This window comes from Meleagris gallopavo, chromosome 2 (genome assembly GCF_905368555.1).
Source record: "Meleagris gallopavo chromosome 2, MGAL_WU_HG_1.1, whole genome shotgun sequence".
NCBI classification, from domain to species: Eukaryota; Metazoa; Chordata; class Aves; order Galliformes; family Phasianidae; genus Meleagris; species Meleagris gallopavo.
The window spans coordinates 20,715,001-20,728,811 of NC_139405.1; the positions used below are offsets into that span (position 1 = coordinate 20,715,001).

At 49.7% G+C, this 13,811-nt stretch overlaps 1 protein-coding gene and 1 long non-coding RNA gene across 4 annotated transcripts in view; one reads left to right on the forward strand and one right to left on the reverse strand.

The window, feature by feature from the left end:
- PROX1 (prospero homeobox 1) overlaps positions 1-3,363 on the reverse strand; it is a 47,508-nt gene extending 44,145 nt beyond the window's left edge. For 2 of the 3 annotated variants that reach the window (XM_085219252.1, XM_085219250.1), the window contains exon 1: positions 2,994-3,363. The gene's annotated coding sequence lies outside the window, so the exon portion shown is untranslated. Of the gene's footprint in view, positions 2,150-2,993 lie in introns of those variants that run through there. The other variant, XM_085219251.1, reaches the window with a different exon arrangement.
- A 116-nt stretch (positions 3,364-3,479) lies between these two features.
- Positions 3,480-10,093, forward strand: LOC109365901 (uncharacterized). Its single transcript, XR_014881951.1, has 4 exons — positions 3,480-3,662; positions 4,171-4,454; positions 6,138-6,341; positions 8,182-10,093. It is a non-coding gene; the product is annotated as an uncharacterized LOC109365901 (long non-coding RNA).
- Positions 10,094-13,811: the final 3,718 nt, after the last annotated feature.

A 13,811-nucleotide genomic window follows, 5' to 3' on the forward strand; every position in this document is an offset into this window, starting at 1 on the left:
TGTAAGCTGTATTTCTTTCTGGTTTGCATAGCCTGAGATTTGTGAAGGTTAAATGTGCTCGACATGTCACCCTTGATACTCCTTACTTGCCAAATACAGTTTGTGTTAAATTCACACTCTGCATCTCAGGCCCCAACGCACACAGTGCGGCTTCCTCGGACACCGAATGTTTTCCATTCTCATGCAGCCCAGACCTGCAACAAGGGCCTCAGCACTTCCCGAGTCCACCCAAAAAAATAGCTTGCGCTATTTTATTTGCAAATTTATTTTTGAAACTTTTGTTTAAGGAGATTTGATTAAAATGCAGCTATAAAGAACTTCCTAATGGTTTTATTGTATATCCATGGGACATGCACTGACATGTTAAGCAGGAACGGATTAATTCCTACATATCAAAGAGTCACTGCTCCCAATCCATTGGCTAGAATGATCTTTAGAGAGGAATAGAACATTAGATATTTAATCGATTATTACAGAATCGATTTCCATAATCAATTTTATTAACTCCCTAGAAAGATGCAGATCATTTTCTCCCAGATTCATTCATATACCTAGGAGATATAAAGGATATTTCACTTTGATCACACTCTACCTAGCCGCACCGAAGGGACTTGGTCTAACCTGAGGTGCCCAAGTGATAGGAAAGAGCCATGGAATACAAGAGCAAAAGGATAAGCCTAGCAAATATTCACAGCTGAACACAAGGAGATCTAAGTTCGTAGAGCTGAAATTGTCCCTATCTTGTTGCAAGTCAACAACTCTTAGGTCTGGTGTTTGCCTGCCCTATGTCAGCTCACGACACCAACACCACGCAAGGAATTCACCATGCTCCTGCTACCAGAAATATGCAGATCTTTCACTCCAAGGCACTGCGTTGGGCATGGCTTTGCCAGAAGCAGTCAGGAAGAACACGATGAAATTATTGCAGTCAACAGCATTGCCCAGACAAAACCAGAGCGAGAATCTGAGAGCAGATGATACTTCTTCCCCATAGGTCTGCTGAGCGCTGAAATCACTTCAACAACTAACAAAAGTACTACCTTTCTCTGTAGGGCTTTGGCACAAGTTTTCTTGGGATCAAGGCTTATCTAACTCCCCTAGCTGGGACATACCATGAAACACGGCGGAAATAATGAGCAACTCTTCTCGTAGCAAGAACTGCTTCATTAGGATTTCCCCATAACAAGAAGTAAAATTCAGAAGGCGATTAACTCCAAGACTACACTACCTTCAGCCTGTCCCAGAGTGGCCAGCAGGGCCCGGCCCCGCAGTCCCACGCTTCCTACAGCCCAAACCGTGCAGGCTGGGAGCAAACTGGCAGGTGGGGGTCAGCATCTCCCAACTTTAGGCCTATGGTTTGGGGAGATGACGGCCCTCCTGCAACCACCTGCACTTCTGGGAGAAAGGTTCCTTCAACGAGAAGGAAACTGAGCTGTTTGTGAAATTAACATGTTTTCCTCCTTTTCTGCCAGCTTGCTCCTTGTTATTTCACTGACCAAGAAGAAAATAACTCAGAGACAGCACTGACACGGCTGCACGGCAGATTCCTGTCACCAACTCAGCCCAAGTTCTCCAAGGGTTTCCCCCACGCTCCACGATGCCGTTACACCAGAGCCCCACAACAAGTTAGCGCAGCCATCCCTTAGACAGAATAAACCAATCTGGGGAGCCTACCCACGGCAGCGTTTACAGCTCTCCCCCGAACCAAATTAAACTCCTATTTCAAAAAGTTCTTAGGACTTAATCCCTCATCTATCAGCTGATCATAAAAAGACACACTGAGACATAAAAAGTACAAACCGAGAGGCCTCGGAGCAGCCGGCAGGGAAGTTGGCTGCGTACGCTCCGGCCGTCGGGACGCAGGTTGCCGATAATTTAACGGGAAGCAAAAAGCGCCCGCGGTGTACTTCTTACCGCAGCCCAACTTGCGGGCTGCCGATACCTCTCCTATAGGTGATACTCCGTCCAGCCCCCTGCGCTCACCGCCGCTAAAGGTGAGCCGCACGGAAAACGAACGCGAAACGGAGCGGCGGCGCTCCGGCGGGGAGAGGCGGAGGGCGCTCCCACGGCCGTGCTCCGCGGCCGGGCCGGGTGCGGCGCTCCTCGGGGCTCCCCTCGGCCGGCACCTGCCCGGCCCGGCCCCCCGCCCGCCGCCCCCTGGTCCCGGGGCTCCCCCCACCCCGAGGGCTGCCCCGAGCGCACCCCGCCTCAACTCCGTTTCGACGCGCGGCAAAGCGCTCCCGGCCGGCAAAAGCCCCGAAGATCTCCGTCACGGGGAAAGGGGAAAGTTAAAGCCCCCCGCCACGGCGAACAGCGACCGACCGGCAGCGCTCACCCCCCTCCCGTGCCCATCTCGGCGCTCCCATCCCTCCCGGTCGCTCGGTACCCATCGCCCCGCTCCGCTCCCGCACCCCGCGGCTCGTCCCGGCGTCGGGAACGCAAAAGTGACCGCGATTAGGAGAAGGAGACTGAAAAGTCCCTGCCCCTCCCGGCCGGTGTTAAAAAGGAGAAGTGGCGACACGCAAAGGACGGGCAAACCGGGGAGACAAAAAGCCGGGCGGCAAGAAACGAGACAAAGGGGAGTCTCGCAGGAGTTTAAAGCGAGTAATGGGGAACTTCGGAGGGAGCACCGAACAACAGAACGGAGCCGCGGAGCCCCGAGAAGCGCTGCGGAGACGGAACAAAACGCAGCCGCGGGGCGGGGGGAGCGGCGGGGCAGCATCGCCCGCAGTGCGCGTCCCTCGCGGAGCGCTGCCTGGGGAACCGCCGGCGCTCGGGGGTGAAGTCGCGGCAGTTTCGCTCCTCGGGAAGAGGAGCGCGGTGCCGGGAGCGGCGTTTTGCCGCTATTCGTTATTTTTCTAGCGGAAAAAAAAAAAAAAAAAGAAAAAAAAAGAAAAAAAAAAGAAAGAAAAAAAAGAAAAAAAAGAAAAGGATTGGAAAAGCAAAAGAAAAGGGAAAATAAGGCGGTGAGGAAAGGAAGAGAGCATACTTACTCCGTGCAAAGGCGACGAAACTGAGCCTCTTTTTTTTTTGCCGCTGGACAGAGAGCGAGGCGGCCCGGCACATGCACACCGCACACACACACACACACACACTCACACACGCACAGACACACGCGCGCGCACACACACGCGCACGCACGCGCGGCCGCTGAATATTGTAATTGGGCGAAGGGAGGGCGAACGCGGGCGGCGCGGGGCCGGGGTGTGCGCGGCGCGGGGGCGGCGCGGAGCGGAGCGGGCACGGAGCGAGCGCGGAGCGCGGAGCGGGGCAGGGGCAGGGCTGGGCTGGGCCGGCCGAGCCGAGCGAGCGCTCCGCACCGCCACAAGATTTACTTTAAGACACAGCTGAAGGAAACAGGAAGACTACACGTCACGGGCCGGGTGACGTGAGCCCGGCCCGTCGCCCAATCGGAGGGCTCCTTGCGACGGGCCGGGGGGGGACCGGGGAGCACTTGGCAGGAGCGGGAGAGGAGCGAGGGGGCGGCGGGGGGAGCGCCGGGCCCGCCCCGTCCCCGCGGGAAGGTGGCCGCGGCCGCGCACCTGCGTGGGGCCGACGGGACGGGACGGGACGGGACCGGACCGGACCGGACCGGACCGGACGGGGGGAAACTCCGGGGAAAGTCGGCCCCGGTGGGGCTGCGCCGCTCGGGGTTCCCGCGCGTGGGTCCGGGGCTCGGCGCTGGGGGGCGGGGGGTCCGGGAGCGCAGCGTCGCGGTGCGTCGCGGAGCGGAAGGGCCGAGCGAACGGCGCTCCCAAAGTTTTGGGGAACTCTGTCCCGTCCCGAGCTGTAGCGGCAGTCCGCTGCCGGCCGCTTTAAATCTCTGGGAGAAAATGATTTTTGGTGGAAGAAACGGGGATGCTCGCGGCATCTCCCCGCTGCCGGCGCCGAGCGAAAGTTTGCACGAGGAATGAAGGGAGAGGGAACCGCGTCGTGCGCGGGGAGCGGCGGGGAGGGACGGGGAGTCCCGGCCGGGAGGATGCGGAGGTGCCCCCCATCCGCTGCGGGAGCCGCGCCTTTGGGGCCGTCCTTAGAAACGGGGGCGCCGGGAGTCAGCCCGATTACACGTGGAGGATCCTTCGGAGCGGGGAGCGCTGCGGGACTGAGCGATGCGGGGGGAGATAAGCCCGCTTGAGTTCTTTCCCCTTTTATTATTGTTATTTTTTAAAGGACACCGAGATCCGCGTAAATGTGAAGCCGCGCTGTGCCGATTATACATACACAGCAGCCCCTGACAGTACCTTGTCACTTTCGGGGCTCAGCGTCTCTTCGAGCGCTGTCGAGGAAACGCAGTCACCAAATGAGGAGCGAAGGGAAACTGAGGCACGGGCTGTCCTAGGGGCACGCAGCCCCCCCGGCCCCACCTCGCTCTGCCAGATGCCGTCCTCCCGCCCCGCACTCTCCTCACGTCCCAGCACAGCAGTTTTTAGAGTAACCCTGCCGCTGCCTGAATGGTAAGCGCTTGGGATTCTACCTCCTCCCGCCCCCAGGTAATTCACAGTGATAAAGTTTGGATCCAAAGCCACGCTCAGGTGTGGGGGCTCCGCTCCTGCCCTCGTTTTGCTGCTTGTCACAAAGTTCGGATCACGGCGCCGCGTTTCCTACAGCCTACAGACTGTGCTCAGCTGCGAGCTTCGGCCCCTCAGAAATAAATCCTTCTCCAAATTCTAGTGCCTCTGACGAGGAAATGAGCGCTGCGAGCTGACAGCTCTGCATTCGCATCTCTGTCTTCTAGCGGAAAAAAAAAAAAAAAAAAAAAAAAAAAAAAAAAAAAAAAAAGCAGATGCGAGAAACTTAGGAAAACTTTTGAAACGTGCCCTTGGCCATGGGTGATCCCCCCGTCCCTTTGGAGGATGGCAACAGGATTGGAAGTGACAAGGGCTCACTGTTGGAAGTGCTTTTTCTTTGATCACTCTCCTCGCTGTGTCTGCTCACTCGGAGTGAGGGGAAGAGCTGTGTGAGAGCTTTGCCGGTTTTCTTTTCTTTTTCTTTATTTTTAAAGGGGTGAAGTATATCCAAGCACTTCGTGTGTAAAGAACACCCCCCGTCACAAGGGCCTGATTCTGCTTTTATTTACGCCTCTGTGAATTTATCCAGGGAGCATCACCAGCGCGTGTGTGGGGCAGAGGAGCGCTGGGTGCGGGTGTGCGTTGCTGCGGGGTCTGAGACTTCCTCAGCCCCTCCTTGCAGATAAACCCTTGGAGGAGGATGCACCAGAGGTGCCTCAGCACAGTGCAATTTAATTCAAGAAAGTGGTATTGATGGAAACTGTTAAAAAATAAAAAAAAATAAAAAAATAAAGGAGAAGGGGGGTAAGAAAAGAAAAAAAAAGGAAAACCTCCAGAGAAGAGAAAGTGACTCAAACTAATCCTATTAAACGTGGTAGCATGTTTCTGTGCAGTGCGCTGAGAGATTAAGCACAGGAAAAGGGATAAGTGCTGCTTCAGTTTCACTAAACTAATGTGACAACTTGTCATTGGAAATCTTTACAGCTTGTTAGCAGATGACTAGCTGATTCAGATATGTTTCTACCATTTCCTTTGTGTCTGGAGGTGGTGTTTTTTCTTTCCTGTTCCTTTCTTATCCATACTGCTCTATTCTGCTTTTTAATCCTTCATGTCTCCTTCAAGTCAAAACATTTAACTTGCTTTCATCAATATTTTGTTTTGAAGATGTCCCCTGACCTTTTGTTTGTGCAAATTAACCTTCAAGGGCACCTCATTCATTCATTAACCTCAGTGGGATACCTATCCCTCGGACATTACATTTTAGGTTGCATAAAGCATTTATGAATGTTTGGCAATATTGTAGTGAATGACGGTAATACAGCTGCTATTCCTACTGCTTCTAATGGTATGTTCATTCTTCTCTTCTCTTCTCTTCTCTTCTCTTCTCTTCTCTTCTTCTCTCTTCTCTTCTCTTCTCTTCTCTTCTCTTCTCTTCTCTTCTCTTCTCTTCTCTTCTCTTCTCTCTCTCTCTCTCTCTCTCTCTCCTCTCCTCTCCTCTCCTCTCCTCTCCTCTCCTCTCCTCTCCTCTCCTCTCCTCTCCTCTCCTCTCCTCTCCTCTCCTCTCCTCTCCTCTCCTCTCCTCTCCTCTCCTCTCCTCTCCTCTCTCTCCTCTCCTCTTCTCTTCCTTAGCACTCCCCCACCACTAAAGACATGCTGATGGCTGAGTAAATGGAAAAAATCATTTTTCAACAATAAAGGAAGAGTGTTTGGAAAAGGAAGGCCCTGCTGAGGTGTAGAGGAAGCCTGTTTATTAGCACTGGACACCTCTTATCTCAGGGAGCTCCAGATGGATGTCCCCTTGGCAATTCCCACTCTGCCAAGTGGGGTAAGCAGGTGAGCACCTTGACGTGGGCTGCTGATCACCAGGGATCATTGGCTCCTTCAGAGAGAAATTTTAGCAGAAGCCAGGCATGGGGGAGGGAGAGCATCAGGCCCCAGCATAAAAGCTTGCACGTGGCCAGATTTACCTTTTGTGGCTGTTAAATTGCTTGCCCCTTGGGACAGAGCCAGGTTTTGATTGAGAGATAAAGTAGTTCAAATCTGTCAATAATTAACTGTCACTCAATTAAGGGTTTCTTAACAAATTAGCACTTGGTAGTACCTAAGGTGCGGTGTTTTTCATGGGAAAAGGCTGACAGAGAAACATTGGCCACTAAGTTTGCCTGTCCAGTGAGGATCACCTCATGTCCAGCTCAGCTTTCACGCCATTGTGTAAATCTTGGGAACCAGTTCCCAAACCCCATTAGGTCCCTGTTAACATTAACCCTTTGTGCTTTACTGAGCTAGGCAATGCAGGACTGGGTCCACTACATCAGAGCTATACATAGGGGCAATGAGATAGTTTCAGTGTCCATTTGGTAGTGGACATTTACTCATTTCTTTCCATCCCTTTCTAAACCTACTATGACATTATGGCCTTAAGTTGCACCAGGGGTGGTTCAGGTTGGACATTAAGAAACATTTCTTCTCACAAAGAGCGGTGAAGCACTGGCTCAGGCTGCCCAGGGAGGTGGTGGAATCACCATCCACGGATGTGTGTGGGGATGTAGCACTGAGAAACATGGTTAATGAGCATGGTGGGGATGGGTCAGCGGTTGGACATGATGACCTTAGTGGTATTTTCCAACCTTAATGATTCTGTGGTTCTATGATAATCCTTTGGACACACCATCCCAATCTTCCCTTAATTCTCCCTTGACAAATCATCAATGAATGTCAGATGTTGGCCAGATCCAGCCACAGCCCCAAGGCCATGCAGGGTACAATACCAACGCTGCTGGGACAGGGATCCCCACAGACACTAATGGCAGCAAACCATGGGCTCTGGCAGCTCTAGCCATGGGCTCGTTAGTCCCTTCATTTGTCCCTGCTGAGGAGGGGTCTGGCCCTGTGTCTTAGGAAACCCTCTGCCCCTTGTCAGATGGGATTTTCACAGCATCATACCTCTGGGAGGTGGGAACACCACATCTCTTCAGAAGTCAAACACAAAACTCTCACAAATGTAGACTGTGAGGTGGGAGCTGGTTTAATTCCATCTCTGTTCCTCCAGTAGAGGTTTATACTCAGTATGGTTAGCTTACATCAGCCTCTGCTTCCCTCACCAAGCAGTTTTTGTGTTTTCTAACCAAAGCATGCTACTGTAATGCTGTAATGCTGTATAAGAGTTTAAAGGCAACATCGGGGAGCTGTCCAGGTGGTTCATTTATATGGAGACTTTGGAGATGCACAATGTTGTGCAACAACTCATCCCAACACAGCCTTTCTTCCATAAACTCTATCACTAGAGCTGCTGGAGAGGGATGACTCTTAGCCAGAGCCACTGTGGCTTGAAAACCCAACTGTTTCAGCAGCCTGTATGGGTAGGGGTTAGAGGCACATAACAATGTGCCGTGGTCTGCGCTGTCCTGGTACTTGTATGAAAAATCTGAAGAAGTTTGAAGTCGTGAAGCAGGGAGGAAAAAGCACATTTGGTCATTTAAAACCATACTTCACCCTGCTGAATAATCAAACTGCTATTGAGCAGAAACGTTGTTTGGCTTTATAGGTTTACATTCTGTTGATTGTGTTTTTAAGAGAGAAGAGGATATTTCTATAGAGGGATTATAACCTGGGGGAAACAGTTTTGATGATTTTTTTTTCTTGAACCAAATTAATGTATTTTTACATTATACAGTGACAGCTTTAAGAAGCCTTCCTCCCCTAGTGAAAATCGTCCGTATGATCCGAAGAATGTATATCATCTGTCACCTTTAAGGATGCAGTGCTGCAAGGGATGGAGGAGTATTTTTTTTCTTGAGCTGAGAGGCATCTAGTAACAATTTAAAACAGTAGCCTCGAGGCTACACTGTTTATTTTAACAGGATGCAGCTGCTTGGGATGTTCCGTAGGTACTGAATAAGCCAAAGGATTTGGGAGCCTGAAGCAGAACATGGGGTGGCTGTAGGTATCTGTGTGCAAGCTGCCACTGCAGCTTATCCCACTCCAGGGCCACTCTCTGAGTGCTGCCTCTGTGCCCAAGTAAGGGACAGTGGGGAATGGTGCTCTCTGGAAGTCCCACCAGGGGCCAGTGCATGTGCCTCCTCCATGCCTAGGGGCTCTGGCAGAAATGCACTCAGTTCTGCTTTCTTTGCAAGATGTCCTCATGGTGGTGTCAGTTCCCATCTTTCATAGGATAGCCTACAAGTGAGGGTGTCCATCCTAGCGGGGGGAAATGTGCTTTTAACACTTTCCTCGTCCTGAAGGCAGGCAAAGTTTTGGCTCCTTTCTCCCACAAAAATGCCTCAGCCATCAGACTGGGAAATTGGATGATCTTTTCCCCTTGTTTCAGGGTTGTGTCTTGCTGCAGAAAGGAACCAGACTATCAAAGAGCTGAAAGGAGAGGAAACGAGACAGCCTGAGCTAGTGAGAGGTGCTTACAGTGAACTGGGGGAGCAGCACTCAGCATTCAGAGTGCTGTACTTCTGCCCATGACAGACAGCACTGTAAGGCAATGTACATCTCTAGTCCAGGTGTTAACATGCTGCTGGGGCATGGTGTCCATGTTGCCCCTCCTCCTGCCCTCAGCAGCCTGCAGTCCTCTCTATGGTTCTGTGTGGCTTCCCTAGAGTGCATGGAAAGGGAGGATGTGGCAGCAGCTAGCATGAAAACACTGATATCTCTTATGGGACCAACAGGGACCTGCACAAACATCTCATCCCACAGTGCCCTGCGCTGTGACCCAAGTTACCTGCAGTTACCAATGGCTCACACTTGGTAGAGCCATGACGAAAATAATGTAGGTGCCTTCTTCTGGAGAGGAAATACGTCCTTAACATAAAGGTCAAATGGCATTTGTAACAACATTAATAACTTCAGAGCATCATGCTGTTAGATTCTAGGAATGATTAGACCTGCCTGGCTGTGCTGTTCGGTTGCTCTTACAAGAGAGATGCACTGTTTACCTCCTGAGAGATTCATAAGGAAAAAAAAATCCAATCTGTATCAATGAGTAAGATATTTTCCTTACCAGAGATATCGATTTAAATATTGACTTCACCACTGGAGGGTTATTTCACTCTGTGCTTCAGATACTCATGGTAAAGTGACATGTGTTTTATGTACTAATAAAAATGTGATTCCTGAGGCAGTCGTCTATCTTTAGGGCTTGGACTTTCTGAGTCCTGTTGCTTGGAAGCTACTGTCCTTTCTAAAACTGAGGACTTATTTTCCTCCGAGTGTCAGTGTTCTTTGCTCCATGTGAATCCCTTCTACCACGATCCAAACAAACAAACCCTAAACATCGCACACAGCCCCATTGTCCTATCCGCCCGTTCTCCTTTCAATCTTTCAGCGAGGGCTTTGGGCTCTGCAAGACAGAAGTTCCTTTATTTTAGGAACAGAAAAGGTGCCGCTGCTGAACCTGTTACAGCTCGTCTGAATGCAGCTGGGTGTGCTGTGGGACAGGGCTGCCCAGTTGTACAGCTCCCTCACAAGCTTGCCAACCCTGCCAGGCCTGGGGTCACATCTGTGGCAAGAGTTTGTGGCACGGAGAAGCAGCTTCATGCTCATGAAGGCAGCTCCATTGCAAACCAGACGAGCCAGCTGCTCCTTGAGCAAAGTACCAGCCTGGGAGCCAAAAAAAAAAAAAAAAAGAAACATAACAGAAGAACATCCCATCCCTATTGTCATAGAAACTTCGAGTCATTAAGTTTGGAAAAGACCTCTAAAATCGTCTAATCCAACTGCCAACCCATTCCCACCATAGCCACTAACCATGTGCCTCGGTGCCACATCTACATGCCTCTTGAATACCTCCAGGGATGGTGACGCCACCGCCCCCCTGGGCAGCCTGTGCCACTGCCTCACTGCTCTTTCTGAGAAGAAATTTTTCCTAATATCCAGTCTGAAATACATATTCATCCCCACCCCTATGATGACCAACTTACAGACTTGGTATCACAACCTGTGGTCCTTCCCACCTTCTCCTCTACACTAGCAGGATGAAATGGATGTGTGATTTATGCTAGCACTTGCACTTAACTCTTTGGCCTCTTTGGCCAAATGGGTTAACAAGAAAGTAGCAATTTTCAGAAGACAAATGCATGCAAAAGATTGCATCTTGCCTGGAATTCCGAGGTTATCTGTGCCCATAGTTTGGAGGTGTGGTCCGTATCCCATTTGCAGCAGTGTCTGTGTGAACAAAGACAGACGTTGCCATTCCTGCAAGTCTCTCCCCTGGAAGCGCTGAATTTCAGATTGCAGCCACAGACCCAAGACTCAACTCTCAACCTGTGATCAAGGAAGAATCTTCTGGAGGCATCCACAGCCAGAAAGGATAAATATCGCACAGGGAACTTGCCTTTTTCTTGGTACACAATTTATATTTTATCTGAAATTTGGGGGTAGACATACGTGCCAACTCTTTATTAACCGCAGCAGTGCAATTCCTTATGAAGAGGCTGTTTTTCAGCAGAAGCAGCATTGCTGAAACATCTACAGAGTCCCAGCAAAAAATGTCAGGTTTCCTCAATCAGTTTCTTTTGTGACCTTTATCTGAACCTTAATCTGTTGTAGCAAAATTATTTTTATTAGCCATTCATACTTCATCATACCGCTAATTTTCCTGTTTTTAAACTATCAATTTAAGGCAGCTTTTTCATTTAACTAATCAAGGCTGATGCGTGTTATTTTCGCTACGATTTCTAATAATTATTCTTAAGACTTTTTTAAGACTGAGTTTTCTGTAGCTGACTGTCAAATTTCTACACGTGGGCAGAACGCTGTTTCTGTTACATGGGTGCTTCCTTATCTTTAGTGAAACCAACACTATGGACTCTGCAGGAAGAATCGGAGCCTCATCTCTTTTTCCTGTTACACCAGCTCTTGCTTTTTGTTATTACTGCAGCCAGGGGTCATTAGAGGGAAGAAGGGTTTTCAGGATCAGGCTCCGTATGGGATTAAAAACCGAAACACAAGCCTGCAGCTGCCTCACAAATATTGTCAACTGTTGTAGCTAGTGACTCGTGGTTTGCCTTTGCCTCCGATATTAAAGAACAGATTGTGTTACGGTACTTATCTCTACCTTTACAAACAAATACACCAGGAAAATATGTCAAGCAGAAGAAACTGCGCTTGTTATCAAATGCTCAGCTACGCTGGCTACAGGTTTTTGTGCTTTTTGGCAAAAGCTTTGGAAAGCATTGTGAGTTTGGGAAGCTTTGGTGGTTGTTTGTGTGCAGGACACAGACACTGTATGGGGCAGCAGAGGTGACACGGCCCTGGCACAGATGGCACAGAGCAGCACCGATAGACAAGCATCACTTGCCAGCCTACACCTCTCTCAGAGAGCTCCATGGGACTCTGTGAAGTGAAACAGGTTTCTGCAGTGCTGCCGAGCTGAGGCTGACATAGGATTTTGTGCCCTGTACAGGGAGGACAGCCAGAAACTCGATACCTGCCTGTTGTGGTCTGGGTTTTTGATTTTGTTGTGTAAGATGCTCAGATGTCTTGGTAATGTGTTCCCCTGCCAGATGGAAGGCTGTGACTGGGGGAGGAGATGAACAAAGACACTTTGCAATCTTCTTCCCTAATTAAAACCTTTCTTTTTTTCATTAGAAGGGCAATGCTTTTCCCGCCAGACTGAACGGATTGCCATGTAAGATTGCTTAAAAAGATGCAGGTTAACAGTGTTATGCACATTTGTAGAAAAAACCTAGTGTACGCAAAAATGGATGAAAGTAAATGCTCAAACCACTCATTAAATAACTCAGACCAATAGTTAGCATGGTTGGCATCAGAGGGAAGAATAATGTCTTCCCAACTCCAAACCTTCCCTCCATCCCCATCCCTTTTATCTCTTCCTGTCACTTCCCATTAGCTGATGCTGACATCTTATCTCTGTCCTGAAGGGTGGGCCAGGAGACGACTTCGGCGCTCATGTAAGTGACACTCCAAGGATTGGCCGCCAGCAGGTTTGGCGGCCCCGGCCTTGCAGCCGTGGGATGTCATCCCTGTGACATGCCTGCAGAGCTCAGCTCGGCCCCCAGCTGTCGGATCCAGCAGCATCTCTGTCATGCTGCACTCCAGGGCTGTCACTGGCAGGGCTCACGCTCCTCACCCAGGAACCCTTCTCCTTTCTGCTAAGGCTCTGGTTTTTATTTTTAACACAGAGACCTTTGCATCAGTGTTGTTAATGGTGGGTTCTTCTGCACAGTGGGATTCGGCCATCGGAAGGGATCATGTGGGAGTTGTGTGGCACAAGTGATTTGGAAAAGTCTTGGGCTGAAGGCTCTGCTCCCAGCCTTTGTCCCAGAGCTTTCCAGAGTGCTGTTCCAGACACTGCAGCTCACACGGGAGGACTCTCTGCCGCCCTGAGATTGCAGGGCAGCCAGAGTTGTGCAGTGTGCTGTGGCAGTGCAGATTCCCCCAGGGAAGCCCCCAGCTACGGCCATTTGCATGGTAACATTGTCAGGCATGACTCATTTTCTTCCCTCTGTCTCTGGTTCTCCCTTCACACACGCACTCAGAAACACAAGCACAAATCAACAGGCGGACAAATAAAATTTAAATGGTGCTTTAATGCATTTTTGGGAACCTGGCAACTCACAACTTGTGCTTCTGAATGAGACACAAATCCATGTGGGTGGCCCTGCAGTTCCCTTCTGGTGAGCATGCAATTTGGTGTACATTCTTCTTTAATTTTATTTTTTATTTTTATTTTTATTTTTTTAAAATGTAGCATCAAATGTAAGAGCTACTTGCAGATTGGTGCTGCAGTGATGACTTTTGCATCTTCTGCTGTGTGTTAGACTTTTTTTACTGGGTTGTCCTCGGTAGGACTTTAGCTGAAAAACTGATTGGTAAAAATTGGGATAGGGGTCTTTCAGTATCTGAAGGGGGCCATAAGAAGGAAGGGGACAGATGCATTATCAGGGTCATTGTGATAGGGCAAGGAAAATGGTTTCAAATGGAAGGAGATATTTGGATCGGATATAAGGAAGAAGTTTATTACAATCAGGGTGGTGAGACACTGACACAAGTTGCCCAGAGAGCTAGTGGATGCCTCACCCCTGGAGATACTCAAGGTCAGGCTGCACCAGGTCTGAACATCTGATCAAACTGTAGGTGTCCCTGTTCAGTGCAGGGGAGTTGGATTTTAAGGGTCATTTCCAACACAATTATATGAAAAAATCAAATATTTGTCAAGATAAAACATCAAACTTGCAGAGCGAGTGACAGATACTACTTTAAAAGTTTTCACCACACATTCCTTTCCCAATACTCCAACCCCACCGAGCTTATTGCAACCCTTTTCCTACACATTGG